Raw genomic sequence first — 15,225 nt, 5'->3', positions numbered from 1 at the left:
TGGACTTAACAGATATTTATAGAACATTCTATCCTAAAACAAAAGGATATATCTTCTTCTCACCAACTTATGATACTTTCTCCAAAATTGACCATATAATTGGTCATAAAACAGGCCTCAATAGATACGGAAAGATAGAAATAATCCCATGCATCCGATCAGACCACCACGGGCTAAAGCTGTCCTTCAACAACAATAAGGGACGAATGCCCACATATACATGGAAGTTGAACAATGCTCTACTCAATGATAACCTGGTCAAGGAAGAAATAAAGAAAGAAATTAAAGACTTCTTAGAATTTAATGAAAATGAAGGTACAACATACCCAAACTTATGGGACACAATGAAAGCTGTGCTAAGAGGAAAACTCATAGCTCTGAGTGCCTGCAGAAAGAAACAGGAGAGAGCATATGTCAGCAGCTTGACAGCACACCTAAAAGCTCTAGAAGAAAAAGAAGCAAATACACCCAGGAGGAGTAGAAGGCAGGAAATAATCAAACTCAGAGCGGAAATCAACCAAGTAGAAACAAATAGGACCATACAAGGAATCAACAGAACCAAAAGTTGGTTCTTTGAGAAAATCAACAAGATAGATAAATCCTTAGCCAGACTAACAAGAGGACACAGAGAGTGTGTCCAAATTAACAAAATCAGAAATGAAAAGGGAGACATAACTACAGAATTAGAGGAAATTCAAAAAATCATCAGATCCTACTGCAAAAGCCTATATTCAACAAAACTTGAAAATCTGCAGGAAATGGACAATTTCCTAGACGGATACCAGGTGCTGAAGTTAAATCAGGAACAGATAATCCATATAAACAACCCCATAACTCCTAAAGAAATAGAAGCAGTCATTAAAGGTCTCCTAACCAAAAAGAGCCCAGGAACAGATGGATTCAGTGCAGAATTCTATCAGACCTTCATAGAAGACCTCATACCAATATTATCCAAACTATTCCACAAAATTGAAACAGACGGAGCACTACCGAATTCCTTCTATGAAGCCACAATTACTCTTATACCTAAACCACACAAAGACCCAACAAAGAAAGAGAACTTCAGACCAATTTCCCTTATGAATATCGCCGCAAAAATACTCAATAAAATTCTGGCAAACCAAATCCAAGAGCACATCAAAACAATCATCCACCATGATCAAGTAGGCTTCATCCCAGGCATGCAGGGATGGTTTAATATACGGAAAACCATCAACGTGATCCATTATATAAACAAACTGAAAGAACAAAACCACATGATCATTTCATTAGATGCTGAGAAAGCATTTGACAAAATTCAACACCCCTTCATGATAAAAGACCTGGAAAGAATAGGAATGCAGGGCCCATACCTAAACATAGTAAAAGCCATATACAGCAAACCAGTTGCTAACATTAAACTAAATGGAGAGAAACTTGAAGCAATCCCACTAAAATCAGGGACTAGACAAGGCTGCCCACTCTCTCCCTACTTATTCAATATAGTTCTTGAAGTTCTAGCCAGAGCAATCAGACAACAAAAGGAGGTCAAGGGGATACAGATCGGAAAAGAAGAAGTCAAAATATCACTATTTGCAGATGATATGATAGTATATTTAAGTGATCCCAAAAGTTCCACCAGAGAACTACTAAAGCTGATAAACAACTTCAGCAAAGTGGCTGGGTATAAAATTAACTCAAATAAATCAGTAGCCTTCCTCTACACAAAAGAGAAACAAGCCGAGAAAGAAATTAGGGAAACGACACCCTTCATAATAGACCCAAATAATATAAAGTACCTCAGTGTGACTTTAACCAAGCAAGTAAAAGATCTGTACAATAAGAACTTCAAGACTCTGAAGAAAGAAACTGAAGAAGACCTCAGAAGATGGAAAGATCTCCCATGCTCATGGATTGGCAGGATTAATATAGTAAAAATGGCCATTTTACCAAAAGCGATCTACAGATTCAATGCAATCCCCATCAAAATACCAATCCATTTCTTCAAAGAGTTAGGCAGAACAATTTGCAAATTCATCTGGAATAACAAAAAACCCAGGATAGCTAAAGCTATCCTCAACAATAAAAGGACTTCAGGGGGAATCACTATCCCTGAACTCAAGCAGTATTACAGAGCAATAGTGATAAAAATTGCATGGTACTGGTACAGAGACAGACAGATAGACCAATGGAACAGAATTGAAGACCCAGAAATGAACCCACACACCTATGGGCACTTGATTTTTGACAAGGGAGCCAAAATCATCAAATGGAAAAAAGATAGCATTTTCAGCAAATGGTGCTGGTTCAACTGGAGGGCAACATGTAGAAGAATGCAGATCGATCCATCCTTATCACCCTGTACAAAGCTTAAGTCCAAGTGGATCAAGGACCTCCACATCAAACCAGACACACTCAAACTAATAGAAGAAAAACTAGGGAAGCATCTGGAACACATAGGCACTGGAAAAAATTTCCTGAACAAAACACCAATGGTTTATGCTCTAAGATCAAGAATCGACAAATGGGATCTCATAAAACTGCAAAGCTTCTGTAAGGCAAAGGACACTGTGGTTAGGACAAAACGGCAACCAACAGATTGGGAAAAGATCTTTACCAATCCTACAACAGATAGTGGCCTTATATCCAAAATATACAAAGAACTCAAGAAGTTAGACCCTATTAAAAAATGGGGTTCAGAGCTAAACAAAGAATTCACAGCTGAGGAATGCCGAATGGCTGAGAAACACCTAAAGAAATGTTCAACATCTTTAGTCATAAGGGAAATGCAAATCAAAACAACCCTGAGATTTCACCTCACACCAGTGAGAATGGCTAAGATCAAAAACTCAGGTGACAGCAAATGCTGGCGAGGATGTGGAGAAAGAGGAACACTCCTGCATTGTTGGTGGGATTGGAGACTGGTACAACCATTCTGGAAATCAGTCTGGAGGTTCCTCAGAAAATTGGACATTGAACTGCCTGAGGATCCAGCTATACCTCCCTCAAAAGGGGAGGAAGGGGGGCAGGGCAGGCAATTCACAAATGGGGAATTGAAAGCAAATAATTTGAAAACCGAATTCAGCCTCAGAGAAGCACAGAGCTGGGGTGGCCAAGTTGGCTCTCACCTGAGGTCTGGAAACTCCTGGCCTCCCAGTGACTCTCAAGAGAACTCGTATTGCGCTGGCAGCAAGATAAGGCCTTCCGATGTTGCAGAGAACGTAAGTCAGCTGAGATCACCAAAGCCTTAGCTATGGTGCCACATTGGCTCAGAGCATTCTCGGGAGGTAAACATGCTAGAAATAATCTACACTGCGGGGAACACTAGGCATGATTCCTGCGGTCCGTTCATGTTCCAGCCGGGGCAACATGAAGGTTCAGCCAAGGAAATGCTCCACTAAGTGAGATGTGAAAACTATGCAAGAGCAGAGAGGACTTATTAGAGAGTCAAATTAGTACACAAAGACATACATTTAGACTGTGACAGACAGGATTAGCTGGATGACAGGTTGATCTCCAAAGTATTCTAAAATGCTGACTGTCTCACTAGCAGGGGAGTGGCAGGGACTAAACCACTGCCTGGAGTTGTGCTCAGCAGCATATATATTCAATCCCTATGCCTCAGAAGCAAGAGGCAAGAGGATACCTCTAGCCTAGGAGTTCGGGGCTACCCAGGACAAAGAAAGCAAAACTTGTCAAGGCCATGACCATTAAATAGCTGTGGTGGTTTAAAAAGAAATGGCCCCCCATAGGCTCATAGATTTTGAAGGTTTGGTCATTAGGGGAAGTGGTGCATCACTGAGTTTCAAATGCCCAAGTCAAGCCCAATCAGTTTCTCTCCCTTCCCCTCCCCCTCCCCTCTCCACCCTCTCCTTCCCACTATGGCCCCCATCTCCATCTCTCTGCTGCCACCCAACCTAGATGTAGACCTCTCGGCTCCTTCTCCAGCACCATGCCTGCTGAATGCTGCCAGGCTTCCTGCCACAACAATAATGAACTGAACCTGTGAAACGGTAAGTCGGCCCCTCTTAAATGTCCCTTATAAGAACTGCACTGGTCATAGTGTCTCTTCACAGCAGTAGAACACTGAGTAAGACAACAGGACAACTGGAATTTTAATTATTCTACTCTGATTCTCTAATGACTGGTTTATGTTCTACTATGGAAATCTTAAACACACATAATAACCTCTATGTCCCATCGTCCAGCATCTTGTCTTCTGATTGAAACATCCCTCCATCTTGACAAACTTTTATGTTGCTTTTTGAATGAGCACTTTAAAACAAACATATTGCCTCGTCTACAAAGGACTGTATACACAGCTCAAATTTAGAGCTTTGACATGTTATCCCCTAAACTGTCAAAATTTATGACTCAGAATCAGGATTATATTAATACCATCTAATTTTTTTCAAGAGCAAAACAAAAGCTACCTTATTGCAAATATGAATATGCTAAATGAGCACAGAAAGGATGAGAAAGACTCACACCTCAAGTTAACTCCAGGGAGGAGGAGACAAGAGGCATGGAGAGGGTCAGGGAAATGATGGTTTAAATAGATTTCTATATGCTCCCCTGCAGCTATGAGTATGAATATGCATTTTTAGAAAAATAGGTGGGTTTGGGCAACGCAGAGTAGAGCACACCCTGAGGCATCACTCTGGATGAAGAGCCGAGGCAGAGAGAGAGCAAAGGAACACAGACCACGTGAGGTTGTCCCCTTGCCATTCTGCCCTACACTTGTTCATCTCTCCCAGGAGGTATAACTATGACGTTACCTAGTTCAGCGGCAGAACCAGGACTTTTATAAGCTTTCAACCAGCGCGGCAGGGACCTCAAAGACCACATGAAATTCCAGCTATGCAAAATGTGAGTGCAACAGCAGCTAAATGCTCTCATGCAGAGGAGACGGCCTTCTTTGCCTCTGTACCGTGCCCCACATGCTATGGAGGTTGTACTTTGGGTTGCTGGCTTTATTTGTGTATAGGGGCACATGATCAGTATGCAGATATGCATGTGGAGGTCAGAGGTCAGCTCTGCAGAATCATTTCTCGACACTTTAATGTGGGTCCTGGAGATTAAACCCAACTCGTCATGTCTGCACAGCTACTTTACCCAGTGAGTCATCTTGCTACTCCCCTGCCAACACTATCACCAGCACCCCCAGTGTGTGTATGCGTGTGTGTATGCGTGTGTCACATGTGAGTGCCATGTAAATCAGTGAATAACTCTGTGGAGTCAGCTTCCCTTCTACTTTTCTGTACGTTAGGTTCTGGGGAGTGTACTCTGATTGTCAGGCCTGCATGGTATAAGTGGCTTTTCCCACCGAACCACCTTGCCAATGCTAAACTAATAAATCTTTGCATAACAGCAATCACCAATAACTACCATAGAAACTGAATTTGCTAACTACATCCTACACTGGCAATCAATCATGACCACTACTCTTAATCACCAATACAGAAACAAGCCACAGGGGAAAATGAAATGGATTCCACTTAGTCACCAAGATCTGAACCAAGCAGTTCCTTTTCCAGGGCATAAAAGGTACAAATATCGACAACCTACTGTTTCTATAAAAAAAAAATTACCTAAAGAATTAAAAATTAAAATTTGTAGGTCTAACACTTTATTATTTAACTGAAATGAATTCTACCCCTTCAGCAATCTTGACATCAAAAAATTGTCTTTCTCCACCCTGGTGTGCAGCAGGCAGTACTGGAAAAGCAATCCACATCCATGTGATCGGTAGTAAGGTGCAGCCTGTTCCCATCCCGGGACCCCGGGACACCAGCCTGTAAACACAGCCACTCAGGATGCTGAAACCAGAGGACCACTCTACAGGCCTACCTGGCTACATAAAAAGAGGGCTGGGGACATAGCCCAGAGCTAGCCCAGATCAGACCCTAGGTTCAAGTACCAGCATCACAAAATGGAAAACTATGGTTCATCTTTCAACTTAAAACAGCCATACCTGGAAGAGGAAGGAGCAGTACTGACAATATATAAAATGAAAAACCTTACAGTTCTAAGTCAGAAAAAATCCAAAGAAAAGAAGTGTGTTTTCTTAGGTTCAGAAATGAACTTGTCGGGTTGGGGATTTAGCTCAGTGGTAGAGCGCTTACCTAGGAAGCGCAAGGCCCTGGGTTCGGTCCCCAGCTCCGAAAAAAAGAAAAAGAAAAAAAAAATGAACTTGTCTTCCACAGAAATGTGGAACACTGCTACACTGCCAAGGTCTATGCTCTGCAGACACTTCTGCAAGGACCTCGCTCAGACCGGCCTGCTCTGAGAGCAGCTCCCAGTGGCCCTCTACCTGCACAGTTCATTCCAGAAACAGTTAAACTAGAAACAGGGGGATTCAGTTCATCAGGGGCCCGTTTTAGAGTTCCTTATCTGCAACTAATGAGTGATGGAAGTGGTAAGGTCCAAGGGAGGTTTTAAAAGGTGCCTCACGCTAACTGCTGTGGGGAAGGGCAACCAAGACACAGAGCATCCCCACAGCATTTCTGTCATACATAAGCCTGAGGCCAACGTGTTCCCAAACTACAAGTTCATTTCTAGTTATCATTATTTGACTTAGCCATCATTTGTAGGTATTTTTTCTTTCTATATAAAGAAAACTTTCACTTCTTAGATAAATGTCTCAGGTCGTGACTAATTGTCTCAAGTCATGACTAATACTATTCATCTACTCTGCCTTAATTAACACAAACAGCCAAATTACCAGAAAGTTCAAAACAAGTGAACTCAAAAACACAAAACAAATAGAATGGTGGGGCCCACGAGATGGCTCAGCATGTAAGGGTGCTTGCAGCCAAGCCTGAGTACCACAGCTTGATCCCTGGACCCCATGCAGTAGAAGGAGGTAACTACATCCCTTTCATCACTTTGCCCTATACTTGTTTCTCCTCTGACTATGAAGTTATCTTAGCAGCATGGCTAGGATGCTCATATGAATGCCTACTCCTCCATCCAGCCAGACCCCAGGTAAGAGTACCTGGGCTGTGTAACTCCAAGACACAGAGCTCTCCAACTGGCTCTGTCCAGTCACAGCAGCAGAAGCCGCATATGGTGGAAGGAAAAGATTCCCTCCAAAGTATCCTCCGATCCCTAAATAGGGACTGCGGCACATGAGCCCCTCCACACACACACATAGATGGATGGATGGATGGATGGATGGATGGATGGATGGATGGACGGATGGACAGACAAATGTGAAGGATACATTTTGAAAGGAAATGTGATTAGTAGTAGTTACAGAAACAAAGACTGTTAAAGAACTGATGATGAGCTAAGGGATTTCTTCTGGAGTAAATGTTCTACAGCCAGTGCTGATGGCTACCTAACTCTGAGAACATACTGACTGTGCTTCATAATCCTTGTATTAGAGTAACACCATGACCACAACAAATACGCAAGTCCAGGAAGGTTGAACACCAGGAGAAATATCAAGATGGTAGTATTAAAATTTTTAACATACCTAACAATACTACATACTTGAAGTCTAAGGAGAACCGTCCCCTCACTGAAGAGACACAGGAGCAGAAAGAGTAGACTTTCCCCTCTCATGGATACAAAATGAGCTTAAGTGCTTCAACTCAGGGCTAATGGTAGGTGTGGGGGAAAGACCCAGTACAGATCCAGGGCCTCTCTAAAGACAGACGCCATTGGCCTAGACATCCTTGTTTTCACTGGACAACTCATTAACAAAGCATTTCCACCCCACAAGACTGACAGAAGACAAGAAAGAAAAACAATGTACAAATCCCAAGGAATGTTAGAAGTCTACAGCCATTTATTCAAATAACAGCACACTTGAACACCTCAACAGAAATGTTCAGAAATAAAACCAAGGAAATATTATTGAGATATTCATCACCCACACATTAGTGAAAAGGGCACTGCCCTAGCATACAGTCTGATATAAAAACGTTTCATTTGTTTCAACTTGTCAGGAATTTAAGCTGAAATAAGGCACTATTCCCGCTGACACAATAACAGTAAACAGGCGTGCCAAAATCAGTGGGCGTTTCCCCAGAAGGTCAAGGAATCGCCCGTCAGCTTAAATTGGTTTATGTTATTAAAATGGTTAAACATGGCAGATGTCACCTAACTCCCAGATCCTTTTATAAAACCATAGTTGGATTAATTCAATCCAAATTCTGAATAATAGCTTTCCCAATTTCTAAAAATACATCAACTTTGTCGCTATCTTACAATTTCTGTTTTATTTGTCTAGCTCCATCTCAAAAGAAATTTCAAGGCCATACATCTTGACATAGTGAAAGGCAATAATCACAGCACTCAGCAGCGCTGTTAACATTTCTGAGCCACAGGGGATTACACAGGCAGATGCTGAGGAGAGTGCCTGCCTGCCTCCCAGCCGCCAGAGCTACTCAGCCTGCACTGCAGCTGTGAGAGACTGAAGCTGCTAGCCGTGCAGTCAAACTCAGGAAAAACCCTGAGCACAATTCCAGCATCCGAAATAAATTAAAGTAAACAGTATTGCTCTCTCTCATCCACCCTGTTAGCAGCCTCTCCGCAGAGCTGGAGACCACACACTCGGACCACACAGCGCCAGTCCAGCTCACTCGCACGCAACATCTACAAGCTGTCACTCTGCAGACAGGGGTGGAGGGGGTTGGGGGTGAGGGAGGGTATGGGGGTGGAGATCTAGAAGGATGAGGGAAAGGAGGGGAAGAGAGGGGAGGGGAGCAGGAAAGGAGACAGAAGAGGTCCCTGCACAGACAGCCAGCTGGAGATTGGAGTGGGCTGTGGGGAAGTTGGAAAGGGTGGATTCCACAGCCCTCCTTGAGAAAACAAGGCCCTGTGCAGTCCTGACCTGACTCCCCCACACCCATTTAGTAGCTGATGAAGGATTAACAAAGCATCCATTTAACATCAATTAACCTCCTATCCATCACAGGTCAAAAGAGAAAATCACTACTAAAAGCATTTCATTAAAATAAAGCCAACAGGTCATATTTTCTTAGAATTTATAATGTATAATTATATTTTCTTTACAGGTTTGTATTAGACAAGTTATAAGTCTCTCTCTTGGCTATTAATAGTATACATTAAAGGATTTTTGGAATAGAGATTGTGGGGTGTGTGTGTGTGTGTGTGTGTGTGTGTGTGTGTGTGTAGGTGTCCTTGCCCGTGCATGTGTGTGGAAAGCAGGTCAGTCAGATGTCTTCTCTTGCTCTCTACCTTTTTGGTTTTCAGTCTCTCTCTCCTGCACTCCAGGTGGAGACACCATTCGGCTGGGCTGGCTGCTAGCTCCTGGGATCTGCCATCTCCAGCCCTCTGTCCTGGAATAAGAGATACCACACATGGGCAAAGGAGATCCAAACGCAGGTCCATCTGTTAACAAGGCAAAGCAAGCACCTGACCCACTAAGCCCATTTCCCAGCCTTGAAATCAGAAACTTCATTCATAATTTTCCCTCATTGCATTGAGACATAAACTTAATTTTCTGAAATATTTATTAATACAATAAAATAAAGTAAGTTGCCTTTTATAGAATTTCAGGTTAAAAGTACATTTTAAAATTAACTGATAGAAAAATATTAGGAAAAAGTCAGAAAATGAAATTATAGTCAAGAAGGAATTCCAAGATCAAATAAATAAATAACCCTCAGAGAATAATCTTTTTCCCTCAGGCCTCAATGCAAAGCCATAATTAACAAAACCAAAACCAATCTCAAACCTGAATGAAGTTAAGAGAGCCCAAATTTGACTGCAGTGGTGCCTGCTCAAAGACAGGGCTCAGACAATCTGCAGGAAAGCAGGCTGTGTGAGTAGAGCTTCCTCCCTGGCCTTCTTCACCTCTCTTTAGAATTCATTTCCTTCTTTACCTCTAAAAATGAAAAGTAACTGAAATATGTTATCTCTGTTTTTAATGAAAATATGAGTGTTTACATCTTAGTCCATCATGAGAGAAAATATAGTAATTACATGACATAATTGGAAATTATGCTTAGTAATAACATAGTAAATGAGTGACACATAATTTCTATTTATTTTTCTACTTTATCTCATGTCTATTTGTTTATAGATGAGGAAAAAACTATTACCTCCTGCTATACTTGGACATGAGAGATTAGGGGAAGAGAATGTGCCTGAGGTCACCAGGAAGCAATACTGACCAGAACAAAAAAGCACACAGGCAAAATCTGCGAAGGCCTTCACTATTCCTCCATAACCCATCTATTACCTAAATCCTGCCTTATCAGCTACTCTCATAAAACAAGCATGGACTCACTGAGAAGAGCCACTCAGAATGCTCCTTGTTCCCTATAAGAAGCTAAGCACCTTCTCACACTGCACAGCCAACGGCTGGAGTCTAACGCTGGCTGGTCCTCAGCCCACTGGATGCTGACAAACTGTCAGCAATGAAATCATACTACTTACGGAGAGGAAAATGGAAAGGCAGCTTCACATAAAAACACACTATCACTCAAAACTCCCTTCTTAGATCCATATGGAACAACAAAACTTAAGTCCTTGTATATCAGAAATTGTATTTTTCAGAAGAAAAAAGTTCAGGTGTCATTCCTAAAAGTCAAACCACCTATAAAAGATTGAAGAGGTCATTAGCAAATACAGCACTGATTAGGCCATTAAGATAACTTGGGCTACAAAGGAAAGGATCTCCTGGAACCTCAGCAGGTTGACTCCCCATATCCCAGGAACGGGGAGGGTGGTAAAGAAAAGTCGGAATGTAAAGAGATTTGTTCAATCAAAGCACTCATTAAGGGATTGCTATGTCCCCGGGTATTACAGTGGACAGCAATAATAGTAAAAGATCAGGAGGCTGAGACTGACCACGGCCTTCAGCAGAGTCATGGCAGTGGGACAGCTCAACAGAAAATGAATATCAGCAAATTTATTTTTTTAAATATGATTAGGAAGGGAAGAACTACAAAAAATAAAAATAAGATTCTGAGATCAAGAGAGGACTATATTTCTTCCTGCAGGTGACTTTCTTATTGCTCCTCTAAGCATACACAAAGAAAGAGCCGCATGTTAGCGAGATAAGAAAGACGGTCAAAGGCAGAAGCGGATGGGCTGGCTCCCTAGCCAGGTACAGAGAGAGATGCATCTCTGACCATAACTGGAAAAGGAACTATCTTGGTACAAGGACCATGGGTTTTACTCAGACAGTTCTATTTTTCTAAAGCAGGTGGCAGGGTCATCTACTAAGCATAGATGTGAATGGATGAGTGGTTTGAAAAGTGTGAAAAATGCTCAAATAGATTTTGCATAGGATGTGGGTGATCATCTAGAAGATTCCTTGAGGCCCCATTGAAAGGTATTACTCCCTGCCTCCAGTCCTTGAGAGCATCTAATTTCCCCTCCGTACCTTCCAGCTTTTGGTTTCTCTTTAAGCCTCACCATCTTTTGGATAACCACACCTCCTCAAATAGTCCCTTCATTAAAGTCTCATTTGAACCATCTGGCATGAATTCCGATTGCTGCAGAGCCCCTAGCTTACATACACATACATCATGTCACTCATGTGGGGCTTTCATTATGATGAAACCACAGCCAAATAACTGAGGCTATTTGTCTTGCTTTCTCAGTAAAATTATAACGAATGCAAAAATTCCAGAGTCACAGAATTTAAAACTGAAAATGACCTTTAAGGAGAAAGGAAGAAAAAGGAAGAAAGGAAGAAAGGAAGAAAGGAAGAAAGGAAGAAAGGAAGAAAGGAAGAAAGGAAGAAAGGAAGAAAGAAAGAAAGAAAGAAAGAAAGAAAGAAAGAAAGAAAGAAAGGAAGGAAGAAAGGAAGGAAGGAAGAAGAAAGGAGGGAGGGAGGGAAGGAAGACAGGCAGATAGACAGGACGGAGGCAGGGAGGCAGGGAGGAAAGAAGGAAGGAAAGATGAAAGGAAAGAAGGAGGGAAGGAAACCATTAAAGCTTCCAGAAGAACCTGCTTACAGAGCAAGGGAGCGCCCTCAACACTACAATTCTGAGTACTAGGATCTACCCTAAGCAGTCAATTTTCTCTTCAATTAAAATTTAGACTCCTTAGTTCCAGGAGAACAAAGTACTCTATAAATAAATAAATAAATAAATAAATAAATAAATAAATAAATAACCACTCCAGTTGTAATTGCCACCAACAGTATTGAGTTTAAGAATATTCAAGAAGGGGGTTGGGGATTTAGCTCAGTTGTAGAGCGCTTGCCTAGCAAGCGGAAGACCCTGGGTTCGGTCCTCAGCTCCGGAACAAAAAAAAAAGAATATTCAAGAAGCTTTTTTGATGACCAAGTGTTATTAGGGGAAGGCAGCTGTCAAACAAGTTGGTTCCAAATGCCATGCTTGACCGAAGGCTCTCAAATAACCAGAGAGCATTTACCCATGCTCCCTCACTGCCACTCAGAGGCAGCCCAGATTACGCTTATGCTGATCATTGTGAATAGTCACTACCAATCGAGTTCTACAGGGAGTCGTGGGGGTACACACCTACACGCCCCAGAGTTCATCACTCAATGCTTCCTCGTACCACTTAGTAACCAAAGTTATTTCCCACCCGATCAACCTCAAAATCACCTACTTTAATGTAAGCCTAAAACTCATCTACTAGATAAACACTAAAAACATAATCTGTGTACTATGCAGTAGGCGCTACTAGGAGCCGGGGCCTGATAAAGGTGAGTACAGAAAAGCCGGGCATAGATAGTGGTGTGTGTCTTAGCACTGAGGAAACTGTGCCACGAGGATCACTTCAGCCAAGCTGAGCACCTGAGCAGAGTGAGACCAGAAAGTGTGTGAAAAGGTTAACTAAGAGACAAGTTTATCCCTAGCGTTTCCTACGTGGTAAGATCCTGCTGTTGCTATACACTTAGAGATTCTATTCAACACCAAGTCTTTTACCAGAATGCAGATTCTTAAACTGTGGGTGGCAATCCTGTAGGTTATACTGAATGTAGGTAACGGAATGTGGAGGTAGAGGGGGGAAAAAAAAAAGTTAAGTCTTCTGAACACATGGGGTCAAAAATGAATTTAAAAATCAAACATATAGTGAATCAAAAGTGTTACTAGGAGTACTCAATCCAACTTTATCACAGCATTGGTTCTGAACTCTCTCTCTCCCTGTCCACGGTGCCATGTCACGAGAGTATTAAAACCAAACATACAAACATACAATTCAGAGTCAAATCACTTTATGTTACAAATAGCAGTCGTTTTCACTGTATGTTACTAGTTGAACAGAAAATATCTCCTATAGGCTCCAAACCTCCTAACACTGTTTTAGGTAGTTTTGAAAGCTTTAGGATGAAGAGCCTTGTTGTGAAAGTGAGTCGCCAGGGGGTGGGGACTTGAGGTTTTTGAGCCCAGCCCTACAGCCTGACTTCTACCTGCTTCCAGTTCCTGAGGTGTCCCAGGGCACAGTCCTGCCACCATGGAGCTGCCTCACCAGCATGGGTGATATAACTCCAATCTATAAACCAGACTAAGCCCTTCTTCCCTTATGCTGCTTGGCAGGAACTTGGTTACACCAATGGAAAACGAACACACACTATATATATACAAAGTGTTCTGTTCTTAAAGAAGAAGAATGGTTTGATTACAGAAAGCAAAGACTATATACATTTCCCTACCTGGCCTTCCTCAGCATGCAATCATCAGATAAATGGGTCTTTGACTCGTGTTGTGTCAGGATTTTAATTTGAAGAACTGCTGTTTAGAGTTGCTGATTTGAAGTTCTAGAAAGATCATCAATGAGTTTTGCTTGGGAGTAAGGACAAATTTGCAACAATTTCCAAAATGTTCCTAACTGCACTCCTACCATTTTGTACTATGTATTTATATGGAGCAATGTTCCCAGTACTGATGATTAGAAAATTAAAATAATCAGTTCTGAAAAGCATTGAAGATGCTCAGTGTCCTGTGGTTACAAATATTAAACCAAGACTTAACTCTTTATGTAAAGAGAATTGAGTTATCCAACTCTACGCTTTCATCTTTAAAAAATGATGTTTACATGTATACAAAAATAAAATGCTTTGTGATTTACGGTTAGTGAATGGCTACATTGCCTACCTATTTTATAAAGTCATGAATATTCTTTATAAGTTTTAAGTGGCAAGAGTTGAAAAAGCCCCGTACAGCCTTTACAAATGTTTTGAATGCAACCTTCGAGGTGTCACCTTTGAAGGCTAATAGTTCAAAACGTCTGGAACAGTAAATTAAATAATTGACAAGGGAAAAAAAAGACCACTTTTCAATGTCCCCAAAAATTCTTTCCAACAAACGGAGTAAACAATCTGTTCCCTTGCTTAAAAATACTTTTACTGAGTCAAACAAAAGAGAAGATGTAAGAAGCAAGCTCGCATCAGCGTCTTTCGAATCACAAATTTTTCACATTTAGATCTTCTTGTTTTGACTGTCAGTTTTGACTGCCACTGGCGGAATCTGTTACCAAGCCTGGGCCATCACATGCTAAGCTTTATAAACAAAGTCTTACTATGCATTAGTAGGGAGATAACCAGTAGCCATTAGTTTTTTGGTTTTTTGTTTTGTTTTGTTTTGTTTTGTTTTGTTTTGTTTTGTTTTTTGGTTTTTTTTTTTAGTATAAGGCATCCAAATGGTCTAATGAAGGTGTGGCTGAACACGCACTTGCTACTCCCAGAGTAGTAAAGAAACCACTCAAGCTTCCCATCCGCGTTAGTATGGGGGGGTTACGCGGATTAAAAACCAACCCTCCATATCTGCCGCTCCTCCCGGGTCCAGCCCGGAGGCCAGCGCGGAGGCGGGTGGGGAGACTCGGCCCGCAGCTCCCAAACGCGCCCGGGTCCCTCACGGCGCCGTCCCAGGTCGCTCAGCCCCGACGGTTCGGTGCCGTGCGGTTCCACTCCGGGCCCCGGACGCTACACTTACCTGCAGCTTGCAGGCGGCGTCAGGTCCGGGCCAACCCGCTCCGGGCCGCAGCAGTCTGCCGTAGGGCCGCACTTCCGCACGCCGCGAGCGCCGAGCACGTCGATCCGCCGCCTAGCCGAGCGCCGAGTCCTGGATGGGGGGGGGGCAGGACTAGACTATGGAGAAGGGAAATTAGATGGAGATGACAGACAGGATGAAAGTGGAGAGGGAGGGACGAAAGGGAAAAGGAGGGGAAGGGGAAGAGGAAGGTAGAGAGGTGGAAAGAAGAAGAGGAATTGGTGGGAAAGGGAGAAAAGGAGGGAAGCAGAAAGGAAGAGAGGGAGAAAGTGAAAGGGTGGAATTAGGAGAAGAAAAAGAG

General features: G+C 42.4%; 1 protein-coding gene across 8 annotated transcripts in view; it reads right to left on the bottom strand.

The window, feature by feature from the left end:
• The window catches only part of Exoc2 (exocyst complex component 2), a 165,938-nt gene extending 150,954 nt beyond the window's left edge, over positions 1-14,984 (bottom strand). For 4 of the 8 annotated variants that reach the window (XM_087589738.1, XM_087589743.1, XM_087589740.1 and 1 more), the window contains exon 1: positions 14,868-14,965. The gene's annotated coding sequence lies outside the window, so the exon portion shown is untranslated. 8 annotated transcript variants of the gene reach the window in all.
• Between the last annotated feature and the right edge of the window lie 241 nt (positions 14,985-15,225).

This window comes from Rattus norvegicus, chromosome 17 (assembly GCF_021556685.1).
Source record: "Rattus norvegicus strain SHRSP/BbbUtx chromosome 17, alternate assembly SHRSP_T2T, whole genome shotgun sequence".
Lineage (NCBI taxonomy): Eukaryota > Metazoa > Chordata > Mammalia > Rodentia > Muridae > Rattus > Rattus norvegicus.
Note: the sequence above shows the minus strand (reverse complement) of the source record. Positions and strands in the feature narration are given on the sequence as shown.